Here is an 11,961-nt window from a genome sequence, read left to right as displayed (position 1 = left end):
AAAATACCAGACATGTGAAAGAATTTGATGAACTGCTAAGTACCTGTACCTGCAGCTAATGCCCATTTATCTGTGAGCCTAACATGACGTGACATGATTCCTAAGAGCACCTGCTTTGTTATATCAGTTTTCTCAGCTTGACCTTCAGCAAATTACCATGGCATCACTTAAAAAACCTGAAGGAATGTAGAGAGGGGTTGCATTTGTGCTTTAGAGAAAAATAATACATTGTACATGGATTAGAAGTAATAGATTGTCCTTAAGTATATATTACATGACATTTTATCAATTCTTGCAGGGCTGGAACACTCACAGATTTTAATCCTTTTGTTTTGGACCATATCCTTACAAAGTATGCATTTAATGTGAGATTAACCAGGTTTGTACTAATTCACCTTCAGTCAGAAATAATTATTAGGAGACAGACGTCCCACTATTAGATCATCTCACCCAAAACAGGTCCCCCTTAGCAGGGAGAAAAGCACAGTGGGAATAACTCTGTAAACTGTGATGATGCTTCTGGTTCCAGGTGCGAGATGTTTTGTACTCACTCATATAAGTACAAATGCCCCAGAATGCAAGGGATGAGCCTCGCCCTGGGAAAACCATCTGCCTGATCATGGTGTCTCCCCTGCCAGGTAAGTCTTTTGTTTCCACCTCACCCACATCTTTCTGTGACTTCCAACTGTAAATCTGTCTCATGGCTATGTGCCAGATTCTTACAAATGTATACATATATCATATAAAATACAGTTTCATAGAAATGGCATAAACCAAAAGGAGTCTCTTTCCAACTTTATTTCCATTCACTAATGCCGTATGGTCAAGACTGACATAGATTATTCCCTAGCATTCATTTTATCTCTTGTAAAGTCTTTTGAGTACACACAGGTGCTTCACATGTATGGGACTGTAATGGGATTTAAAAAACCCAACAAAACAGCATTCGCTATTGGAGGCAGGACAGAAAACCTCAAGCTATCTGAAAACCCTGTGCCTTTAGGGAGAAATATTAACAGATCCAACTGGAGAGACGGACTGGTAAGGACAGATTCTTTACCCTCTTTGCAAAATGTTTTGCTTTGATTAAGATCGATGTGTAACCTTACCACCAAAAATACGGATCTTGCTCTATACCCTATCAATATGTGTAATATGCTGTTCTTTAACTAGAGAGGGATGGTTTTCTCTTACATCTTGATGACTTTCCACTATCTTTTCTGATAAACAGTCCAGAAATAACTCTCATGGAAGACTGCACCCAGGCAGTCCCTAACTGGCACAGAAAAGCTGGGAAGCACCTCAACTTTTTCCACTGGGACAAGGATGCAATGTGTAAAGGAGAGAAGTGTGAATGTAAGCACTAGTTTTCAGTACTGCTCTGAACTCCCCTGGGTGATATGAAGTTTGTTGAAATTGGATGACAGCATAGCATGGTCCTGAAGCTTAGGGCCAACTTCTGTTTTGATTAGTTTATGAAAGATAAGAATGTTAGGACTCAGGACTGAAACACTCATAGTTTAAAACAGAGGGCAGTGGAATACCTAGAATTTCCTTCTATGGAACTGTTTCTTTAAATTCTCTTTGAAAAAGTGTTTCTTTAATAAACACTTGCATCCTTTAAGCCTGCTCTCAGTGCTCTCTTGTAAAGCTTTCTGTCAGATATTGGCGATGGGTTTTTTCTTTTTTTATAATTGAAACAAAGGTATTCAAAAAAACCCTAACCAGAATCTTTTAGTCAGCAAGAGCTTTGTCAGGTAGAGTTCATTTCCCTAATCTTTAAGGAGCAATTGCTTGCTGAATGAGCCACCACACCCCTGGGTTCCTCAGGTTACTGTACATTGCTCAGACAGTATGTGTCTGTCTACAAATCTAAAATAAATTACATAAATTACATAAATGAAAATAAAAAATATTTATGTGTAACAAACCATGACTATGACAACTTTTGTCCTTCAAGGCCAAGGGGAAAATGTGAAGTATGCAGACAGACTATGTGATTATGTGACAGTATTTTATTTGTTGAAGTTCTGATTCTAGTCTGGATTTTAGTCCAGAAGAAGAAGAATCTTCTACCTCCTCTCCACATTACATGATAGTTGCTATCTTCAGCTCTTTCCTCCACATGAAAAATACACCATGAGAGAGGTAAGTAAAGACAAATCATGGGGAACTGGCTTCACAATCTGTCATATCCTGTGACAAGAGAAGCTGGCTTTAGGCCACTTGAATTCATGATGTGACTAGATGGTATAGAATGACCTTTAGCTTTTCAGCTCTGTTATGTTTAAAGTGTCTGGTACCTTTTCTCTTATAGCAAACTCATGTGGTTACAAGGAGATCCCAAACTGAAAAATGTGGCCTTGGATCTGAAGTTTTTCTTGGGGTCTTTCTTTAATTTTGCTAGCAATACTTTCCAAGCTAATTGCTCCATGGTTCCCTTTAGTTATTAGAAATTTTCTTCAACCTTCAGAGGAGGCCTGAACAGTGAGATTAGAATAAATGATTACCAACATGCTGCACATGAAACATCTTGCCTAAAAAGATAGAGAAAAAGATCGCTTGAATTCAGAAATTCATATCTGCACAAAATTAACAATGAATTTCCCACTTAATTTGCTAGGATGGCATCCAAAAACCACCTTTAAACTTAATACTTCAGTCCTTCTTTCCACCAGATGCCTCCTAATTAATTTTTGTCACATAACATTTATTCTTATAACTTTAAAAGAATATGGTCTGAAAGGAAGAAAACTCTAATAATTCTAAAGATATATCTTTTTATAGCAAAACTTTTGATCACATTTACAGCTTCTGTGAAAGTGTGATAGTGCATTCACTTGTCAACAAACCCTGTCAGGAAGAGTTGCTGACAGGAAAGAGCCTTTCTGGTTTCTTTACGATTTCAGAAGTCGCACTCGAGACTGCTTGTTGGCATGGTTATCACCTGAGCAGTTTGTTCTATGCAGCATCATGAATCAATTAACCTTCTTGGTTTTCAACCCAGGTAAGATCTAGATGAAGCCATTCACATCAAGTCTTTGGTGGTAGATGTGTTCATAGTTGTCATTTTTGAGTGTCATCTATCTTGCGTAGAATTTCTTCATGTATCAAGCATTCTTAAGCAGCCCAGGATAGATCATGATTGAGTGGATTTTTCCAAGTGAAATGTAGTATTTTGGGGTTGAACAGAGAGGGCCAATCTGCAAACAGCACAAAAGGTGGCATTTATCTAAGTTATTGTTTGAACGACAAAACCAATGAGAAATATTGAAACTTGCAGTGGCAGCCAACATGTGTTTATAATAAACAAACAATTCTAGTGATGTCAGGGTGGTAAACAGAGCCAAACCCCAGAAAAGATAAATGTGATTATTTCAACATTTATAACCAAATTCTGAATGCTCATACATTCACTTATTTCAGAATAGACTTGACTATCAGCCTAGACTTGAAAGGGATCTTAGAGAAACACATACTGTTTGGGAAGCCTAAGTCATTTACCTGTTTTAAGAGAAGAGACAGGAAATTTCAAAACGCACATGAGACACTAGGGAGGGAACAAGTGTTGGGGCAATGCATGGACGATGGAAAATATAAGCAAGGGCAACACTGAAAGGGGGAGTATGAAATGACAAATATTTTCTTCAGTGATGAGGAACAGACCTAGGCTTTCAAAATTTCTTCTGTGCCTTAAGACTTTTGAGGAAGGTGTAGGCAAAAGGTTCTTGGGAGGTCTTGGGGGTTCTTTAAGCTCTCATTCAAGGTCAACGCTGAAACCCTGGTACCAGAATCAGGGATGCCTGAGGACAAGGACTACACAGTACTCTGAAAACCAGAATGCAAAGCAAAATAGTGTATGCTTTTTAGTTGGATGCTATTAAGAAAAAGACCTCAGAAGAGAAACTTCTCATTTGTAGTATGTGTGCTTTGTCACAAGGAGACAAACTAAGATATTTTGAAAAATCAGTGCAGAGGACCTACATCCTGAATCAGCCAGCATTGCTATTTAAAAGTGGTCATATATGTTCTGACCTTGAAAAGTTCCAAGTATCTACAACTGATTTCACTACAGTACAGCTGTAATTCCTCTAAAGGTTTTTAATTAACGAATTAGAATACAGTTCTCACTTAAAGGAGTTTCAATATCATCTTTATGTTTGATTTGCAGTTCCAAATCCTGCATACTCTAGGCTAAATCTGACGCTTTGTTACTGAGAACAAATTTTTTTCAAAATGTACTGTGAATTGCCTTCTTATGAAGACATAATGAATGCTGATGATACTTCCATGCTCGCTTGTTACTTTTTTCACCATTTAAACAAATCTTTTTATTTAAAGTATAAAATTAATAAATAAATGTAAGATTATTTAATAAAACAATTAAAAAACCTGTTTTTTGTTGGTTTTTCTGTTTGTTTTTTTTTCCTCTAAGGCTGCCCAGGATACTCTTTATGAAAAACAGAAAAAATCATGTGCAAAAAAATCACTGGCTAAATTCTGAATCTTTTTCAGGAGCACAATTGGCCAAGGCACTCTCTGAAGTCAGTGGAGAGGAAAAAGTGGTACCTCCCGACAGCTGTTCATCTTCTGCAGATGAGTATCTTATTCTACTTATTATAGAGACACCCTGCTAAACATACGTGCCTGATAAATGTTTTTCAATTAAAGGTTTGTTTTAGTTGCCTAACACAGACATCGAAGCCATCTGAGTTGCTGCAGGGCACTCCATCTGCCCCACTACAGCTGATCCAGATGCCTAGATCTCCTGTATGCCCTGTGTTGTATCTGCTAGCTTGTTGCAGATGTCCTTGATACCCGATGATACCTCAAATGGCATATGATACCTGTGTTTAGGGAAATGATTCAAAGGCTACTTATCTAAAGTTAGCTGAGGTTAATTTTTGTTTTGGATATCATGTTTAGAAAATTTTCCCCCTTAATGTGTGGAGCTGACATAAAAAAGTTTGGCTTCATTTTTGCACATCCTTAATCGGTACCTCTGCTTAAGACTAAATTGCTAACTTTGCAGGACAGACTGTGTGTGTCTGTGTTTTGGCCTCACCCATGTGTGGCAGAGACAACATAACTACCTTCCTCTTTCTCATTTTACATCGCTTGTTTTGATAGAAAACTTTCTGGAGCAAGGATGGTCTTTAAGTTTCCACATGGTACTTAACTAGATGAAGGTCCTACTCTTGCTTAAAATAATGGGTGTAATATTGTTAGACTTGTTAATATAAAACTAGAAAAAAAATAAAAATTAAGTAACTTGAATAGAATACAGGCTTCCCCCCCCCCCCCCCCGGCTAGCCAGACTTTCTTCCACATCTTCATTATGTTTCCCTCAGGTTGATGAATATAAATATTTTATGTTCTTCCCAAATTATTCTTCCCCACATAGTTTTATAAAATTAGCCAGTTGGTGGTTTTGGCAAGCCTAATTCTAATTATCCTGGCTTAATTACAGGAAAATATTTACAGGAAAATTGTGCTTAGATGATATCTATCTTACTATTGTTTGGATGGGAAGAAAATCATGTTCTTTCTGTTGCTAAGTATATAACACATCTTTAATAACAGCCTGCTTCACAATTTTTCTTAAGAATGTGAACACAGATAAAAAGACTGACTGGTACCTAACTACTGAAGTTTTTAGGAGAAATATAGGTATCTTCACATCAGCTTGAAATGGTTGATATCACACACATACAATCCTACCATTTCAGTTCAGTGTTAAGATATATTTTCTGTTTATTCTCACACAGCTTTCTTTGGTATGATTGAAAATATTTGTGGCAAACTTTATTTTGTGCCCACAAGGGGAATAAAAAAAAAAGCAAAACCCAAACCAAAAACTACAGCATTCGAAAAAAAAATCTTCAAAGAGGTGATTTTTTTAAACTCCCCACCCCTTTCACTTTCATTGTGAAAAGAACCTCAACAGAATAAAGGTAAGCTAACTGCTAGGAAAATGGAAATCTGTAACCTATACCTGTCCCCACTTGAACAGCAACTGCAGATGTCAGAAATAAGATGCTAGCAACTGTATAGTCATTAAAAAATTACACCAATGAAATTTCTTTCCCAGAAAAGCTGCATTATTCAGCTTTCTGCTTTGTTTCAAAAAATCTGGGCCTTTCTAGCCTAAGTGTTGTAGGGTGTCCTTAAGACTCAAATACCCAGAGAGCACTGAAATAGGATTTACTCTCCTAAATCACACAGATGGTTCTGCAAATGTTCGCTTCTTGCTCCTTTCACTGGGGTGAGGGTTAAGCCTGGTTAGGCAACTCAAATGGGTTTAGGTCCCACCGAGTTCTGCCATCTCCCACCTCTTGCTGCCCACCTAGGGTAGTGGTTCAAAGCTGCACAGATCCTTAGTCATAATTTTACCTGCTGAGCTCAGCACCATTTTCTGATTTTTCAGTATAGGTCTCTGCATTCTGATCATGCTTGGTTTTTGAAAGCTAATTTGCTGCATAGCACAAGCCTCATTGACTATTGTAGCACAAGCATGGCATTTAAGTAAATTAATTGATAATTATTTCTAATGTGCAGCAAAGTATTTACAGGAAATGTGGATTATTTTCTTTATTGTTGCTAAAATTCTATTCAAGAAAACTAGCAGGCACTAATTTTAATTAGGAGGATATTATTCAGGACTAATAAAATACATGAATAATAATATTTTTCTGTCATTAATAAAATGTACAAACTTTTGCATTTGATCTTTGAACAGCCTTTTTCCTTTCATTTGTGCTCTTAAGCTATGATTTGGTGCCACTTATTAATTTGATTAAGAACTCAGTATGTTAATTTTATTTAATTTCTCAATTTTTGCACAGAATAGTCAGCTCTCTTATTCAGAAAAATGAGCTAATTTGAAAAAGAACTAATTTCAGACAAATGCTTCCACAAGATCATTTCATAGACTTGTGCATGCCCTATTTCCAATGACTTAACAATTGCATTAAATTTTTGCTGGCTCCATTGTATTGCTGGACAGGCTGATAGGGTGATATAGAGATTTTGTTCATCTAAACCATAGTCCAGCAAAGCAGTTAAGCATATGAATACCTTGAACATATCTATACTTCACCAAAATCAATTCAGCTGCTCACAGATTCACTTTTATGTATGTTTTGTTGGACCGAAGCCACAATTACCAACCTGCTAGAGTGGAGCCTAGTAAAATATATCGAAAGATACCATCTCTGTGAATAAAACTAACAGTTTGGGAATGTGTTAACTATAAAATGACTAAAGTTTAATTTTCTCTATCATCACTGGGAAGGATATTAAAAAGTCTTTCCACAATAGGCTGAGTAGTAATTCTTGACTGACTCTTGAGGAGACCTAATACATAACTCACCTCCATGGCCTTTCTAGTGATGGTTCTTCTCAGTCTTTTGCTCTTTCTTCATTTTAACATTATTCTCTCTGTCTTTCTTGACATCACTCTCTACAATGTAGTGTGGCCTTTCTCTGAGACCTCTGACAAGGTCTGTTGTTATTCACTCTCTCAGAAATGAATTACAAATCTTGATGCTTTCATTCACGAGAGTCATTCAAGAGAGAACACAGCTTTTTTACTTACTTACATTGAGGAGGGACATGGCAACCCAGCATCTGCTAGTGCTTTATGGACGTTTTACTATATTATCTCTTCTTTTCCCTAATTTTACAGACCTCCTTTTACTCTTGCTGATGTCTCACATATTAATCAGGATTTGTTGAATTCTCCCAAACTTCCAAGCTATCATGCACAGAACCAGTGCACTGAAACAAAGAGCCGGCTTAGTAGCAGCTATCCAATGTTACTACTTTATCATGAACTTTGGTGAAGGTAGGAGCTCTACGAAGAAGACTGACATATAAACTGGGTTGGAAATTGCTTGTTTGAAATTTTTATAATTTGGGTTAAATTCCAATATTCTGGTTGAGATTAATTTTATTTATTTTTAAGTAAGTGACTTGCTGATTCCTAGTACTCTGTATGCCTTGAACATCTACTGCTTTTCTTCTCCTGTTTCTATTCCTCTCTGAGCTGACTTGTAACTTAAACAGGTCTCCTGGATTTCACACAAGTATGTAGTAATATGTAGTATGCAAGTCAAGCAGCTTTAAAATATATGGGAGAGTAGAAATTATTTTCACTACATGGGAGTTGAACAGTGCCCTGCAATCTGTACTGAATCATATATTAAATATTGGGTTTTCTCACAGAGAAGCACCCATCATATTACTGCTGCTTTCCAGCACAGAAACTGTAATGAGATGATTATTTTCTTTGACTTTAATAAATCTTAGGTTCATATACATCTTTTTAACTAGACAATTACATCCTCCAACCAATGGTACCTGTACTCGAGAAAGCATCATAACGACTACAGGACTGATAGGGTCATTATACCACTCTCTATTACAATTCTGAACTAATCTACAGCTTAATTTTTGTTTGGTTTAGATGTTTAGGTAAGCATTAGAAATAATGTGAGCTGGTAAGCCTCAGAAATAAGTATGTACTTTCTTTTGTAAGAAACAGCAGGACCACCATGCCTCTGGAGGTCATCTGTTTTCTCTCATCTGTTCATATTCATTTCTCATTGGGCACACTCACTTGAGTTAGTTAGAATAGTATCATCAGTTTAGGTCACCTTCTGTGCCTGGGCAAGTGGAGGAAGTTATGTTCTTGCTTCATGCTACAGTAGTTAGAAAGATGTTGACAAAGTTCAGCATCTAGGTGACAACGAAACATGTGGCTCCTGTCTTCCGCATGCATGGTCAGACTGAAGCCTCTGGAGGTCTGACTGCAGAGGCAAAACCAGGGTTTTGCTCCATAGAGCCCCAAAAGATGTGACACTGTCAAGAAGATGCTATTTACAGACAGGGTAAAACTGAAGAAATAAAAGTGCCTTTTATGAACCAAAATCAACTTCTCTCTCATTCACTACATGTATTGTCTTTTATAATAAAGTTGCCAGGTTTACAAATAAACATTCTCTTCATAGAGAAGCCTGGAAAATTCTGTTAGCAGAAGAGTGACGTCCTTTAAGGTTTATGTGATCGAAAAGTTTTAAATAAACTGTACTTCACTCCACTATAGCTCATTATATTTCCATTATATTTTATTTAATTTGAAGCAGTGTGGTCTATGATCAATGAAGTTCCTTTGCTGGAGAGAAGGAGAATTTAGCTTTAGAACAAATACACATCATATTTTCATTTCCTTAATCTTGTGCTGTAGGTGGTCAGTTCCAACTGCTGCATTTGGCACTGGCAGTTTGTTTAGTTTAGAGCCAAGTAAAACAGAGAGAGAATAGCTAAATTGAAAAATTGAATTTAATATGTTAAGTATTATGCTGCAGTTTATACAATATCAGTGTTCCCTAGAGTTATATATTATTGATGTAATGTTCTTTGACACAGATTGATAGGAACCTGAAGTTATTAAAGGGCAGGTAGAAACACTGGGTTTGCTTTTGGGGAAAAAAGCCTGAAATATGGTATAAAATTAATCGGGGTGAGGAAGATGCTACTTTCTCAGAGCTATAGAGATGCAGTGACAGTGGCTACATGTAGTTTGATAACATTATGACTGGTCGTCATAATTCACAATTTGAGACAATAATGTCAGGATTGCAGATGGCTCGTAGTGTTCTGTTACCTACTGACACAGATACCACTCAACTTCATTTACAGGAAAAAGAGTAGTATTTAGATAAGGACAACAGTTTTTAATATCATTACATTATCTCGGGAATTTGGGAGTGCACAGTGACAGTGGCATGTAGTTCAACACCCATCTCAGCAATGCTTTCCCAAAAAACCAAGAAATGAGGGCAAACAGAACAGTGCAACAGTTATCTACGAGTGCATCACAGAATTCCTTTAGGAAAGAAAGTGTTGCCTTGTATTGCAGTAATGCGCTTTATGACCTGAACATTGATCAACTTAATGTCGTGTGGCAGTCTGTGGCCTTTTTTGCACTGAAGTTCTGCAGAACATTGCACAGTTTGTCCTGTGCTGGGAGAACTTCAAAAAGGCTTTGGTAGACCAAGCCTTGGCACACATTCCAATGCGTTTGGATGGCCAAACCCTTTAATGTAAAAAACTGACCCCAATGTAACTGTGGTCTTTCTAGGAGCTGAGAACCTGAGCTTCCATCTTTTATGATCTTTCTTTAACTGTCATACTGGTTTGCAGTCTTTTAACAAAAAAGCTGTTCATTTTACTGTACTCTAGCAGGTGAGCTCTCACTCTCCTCAAACCCTCTGAATTCTGGATTTGTGGTTTTTGCCGCTATTTATATACAGCAGTGACCCTATACTTGAATTACCCCGCTTTCAAGAAAAAAAAATCTAAACTGCCCTAGCCCACTGAAAAGGTCACAGTTTCAAGGGAATCTTCTCCCCTTGAGCCTAGCAATTGAAAGCCTAACATGGGCTTAAATGGGGAAATGGAAAGTTGAGCCTAGCCCTTTTTTGAAGGAGAGCCTTGTGTGACTCATTCCTGGAGCTTGGATGTCTCTCTCGTGGATATGTAACTGTTCAGAAAGTTCATAAACTTGAAGAAAGTGCAAGATGAAAATAAGCATATTTGTCCAAGTTTACTATTACTAACAAGTGTTACTTTTACCTCCAGATCTATGCCACCAGAACTAGAGTACATTATATTACCTTTTTCTCAAGAGTAATATAAACTTTTGTTTAAAACCAAGAATCTAGGTCCGCTTACTTCGAATTTAAAGACAAAAATTCTCATTATGTTCATTGAGAAGAAGACTTGGCCTAAATTTGCTATTTCTCCTGAATAATTAAAATGTTAAATGCTATAAAGCTTTTTTTTTTTTTGACATCTAAGCAGAATGACTAGATGAGCAAATGATTTTTCGAGATAGCCTAGAAAAGTGCTAGTCTTTTTAATATCTGAAAATGATGGCTTTGCAGTTCTATTCTCATTTTATCCATCATTTTTAATTGCATGGTGGAGTGCTACTTTTTCAACCGCTTGTAACTTCTGTGATCATTTATTCCACTGCAAAAAGGGTGGGAAAGACACTACTCAATGCTGTTTAATTCTTAAATTGCCTATATTGTATTTTTGCCCTTTGAAAGCTGATATTTATTTTACTCTATCTGTGACTAATAGGTTTCCTAATGGTTAGAGTTACAGAGAAAAGGAAAATTATGATGCTAGTTAAGACATCAAAAAATACAAAAATTCATCATGTTTTTATTTTTTGGTGCTCCCTGGGCTGAACAGTTAGAGTGTTATCCTCTTTGGGTAAAATTCTAACAAGAAGCTTGCACTGGAGTCTGGGAAAATTACCATCCTGAAGAGCAACTTATATCTCTAGAAATCAGCAGACTCTTAAAATATAGGTAAAGACACCACCGGCTAGCACATGTAGAGCAGCATTTAAAAGTATCCTCTCAGAATCAAACGATTTCAGAATTAAAGCTTGAAAAATGAGAAGCTGCAATGATTAAGAAAAAAACCCACTACACCATAGTTCAGTCAAAGAAATACTGAAAAATACAGAAAGATATTCACCATTCAGAAGAGCTTTACTGAATCAAACTTCACATTAGCCAATGATCTAGTCATATATGAATGTTTATTACAGATATTCTATTGATACGTAATGCATGGATGGGGTTGGGGAGAAAGAGGTGATAAAATATATGGTTGTGACTACAGATTTTCTCCAGTTATTTTGGAGTGTGCCTCTCAAAAAGTGGGGGCCCTCTTATTGATGACAGGAATTATTGAATGCAGTCAGAGTTGTCCCATCCTGGGGTTTACTTTTGAACAGGTGGAACTGTTTTTGAACAGGACTATTACAGAGGGCATACTGACTGACTTCTAAGTCTGTCACCATCGTAAGTCATTGAGAATCTAGGACAAGAGAAGGTGGATACTGTGTTTAATGCACCCTTTTGGTCAGCAGGGCACACT

General features: G+C 36.9%; 1 pseudogene; it reads right to left on the bottom strand.

Annotated features, from left to right (window-relative positions):
- Nucleotides 1-528: 528 nt before the first annotated feature.
- LOC115612387 lies at nucleotides 529-646 on the bottom strand (annotated as a pseudogene).
- Between the last annotated feature and the right edge of the window lie 11,315 nt (nucleotides 647-11,961).

Source organism: Strigops habroptila, chromosome 8, assembly GCF_004027225.2.
Source record: "Strigops habroptila isolate Jane chromosome 8, bStrHab1.2.pri, whole genome shotgun sequence".
NCBI classification, from domain to species: Eukaryota; Metazoa; Chordata; class Aves; order Psittaciformes; family Psittacidae; genus Strigops; species Strigops habroptila.
This window is presented reverse-complemented; position numbering and strand designations above follow the sequence as displayed.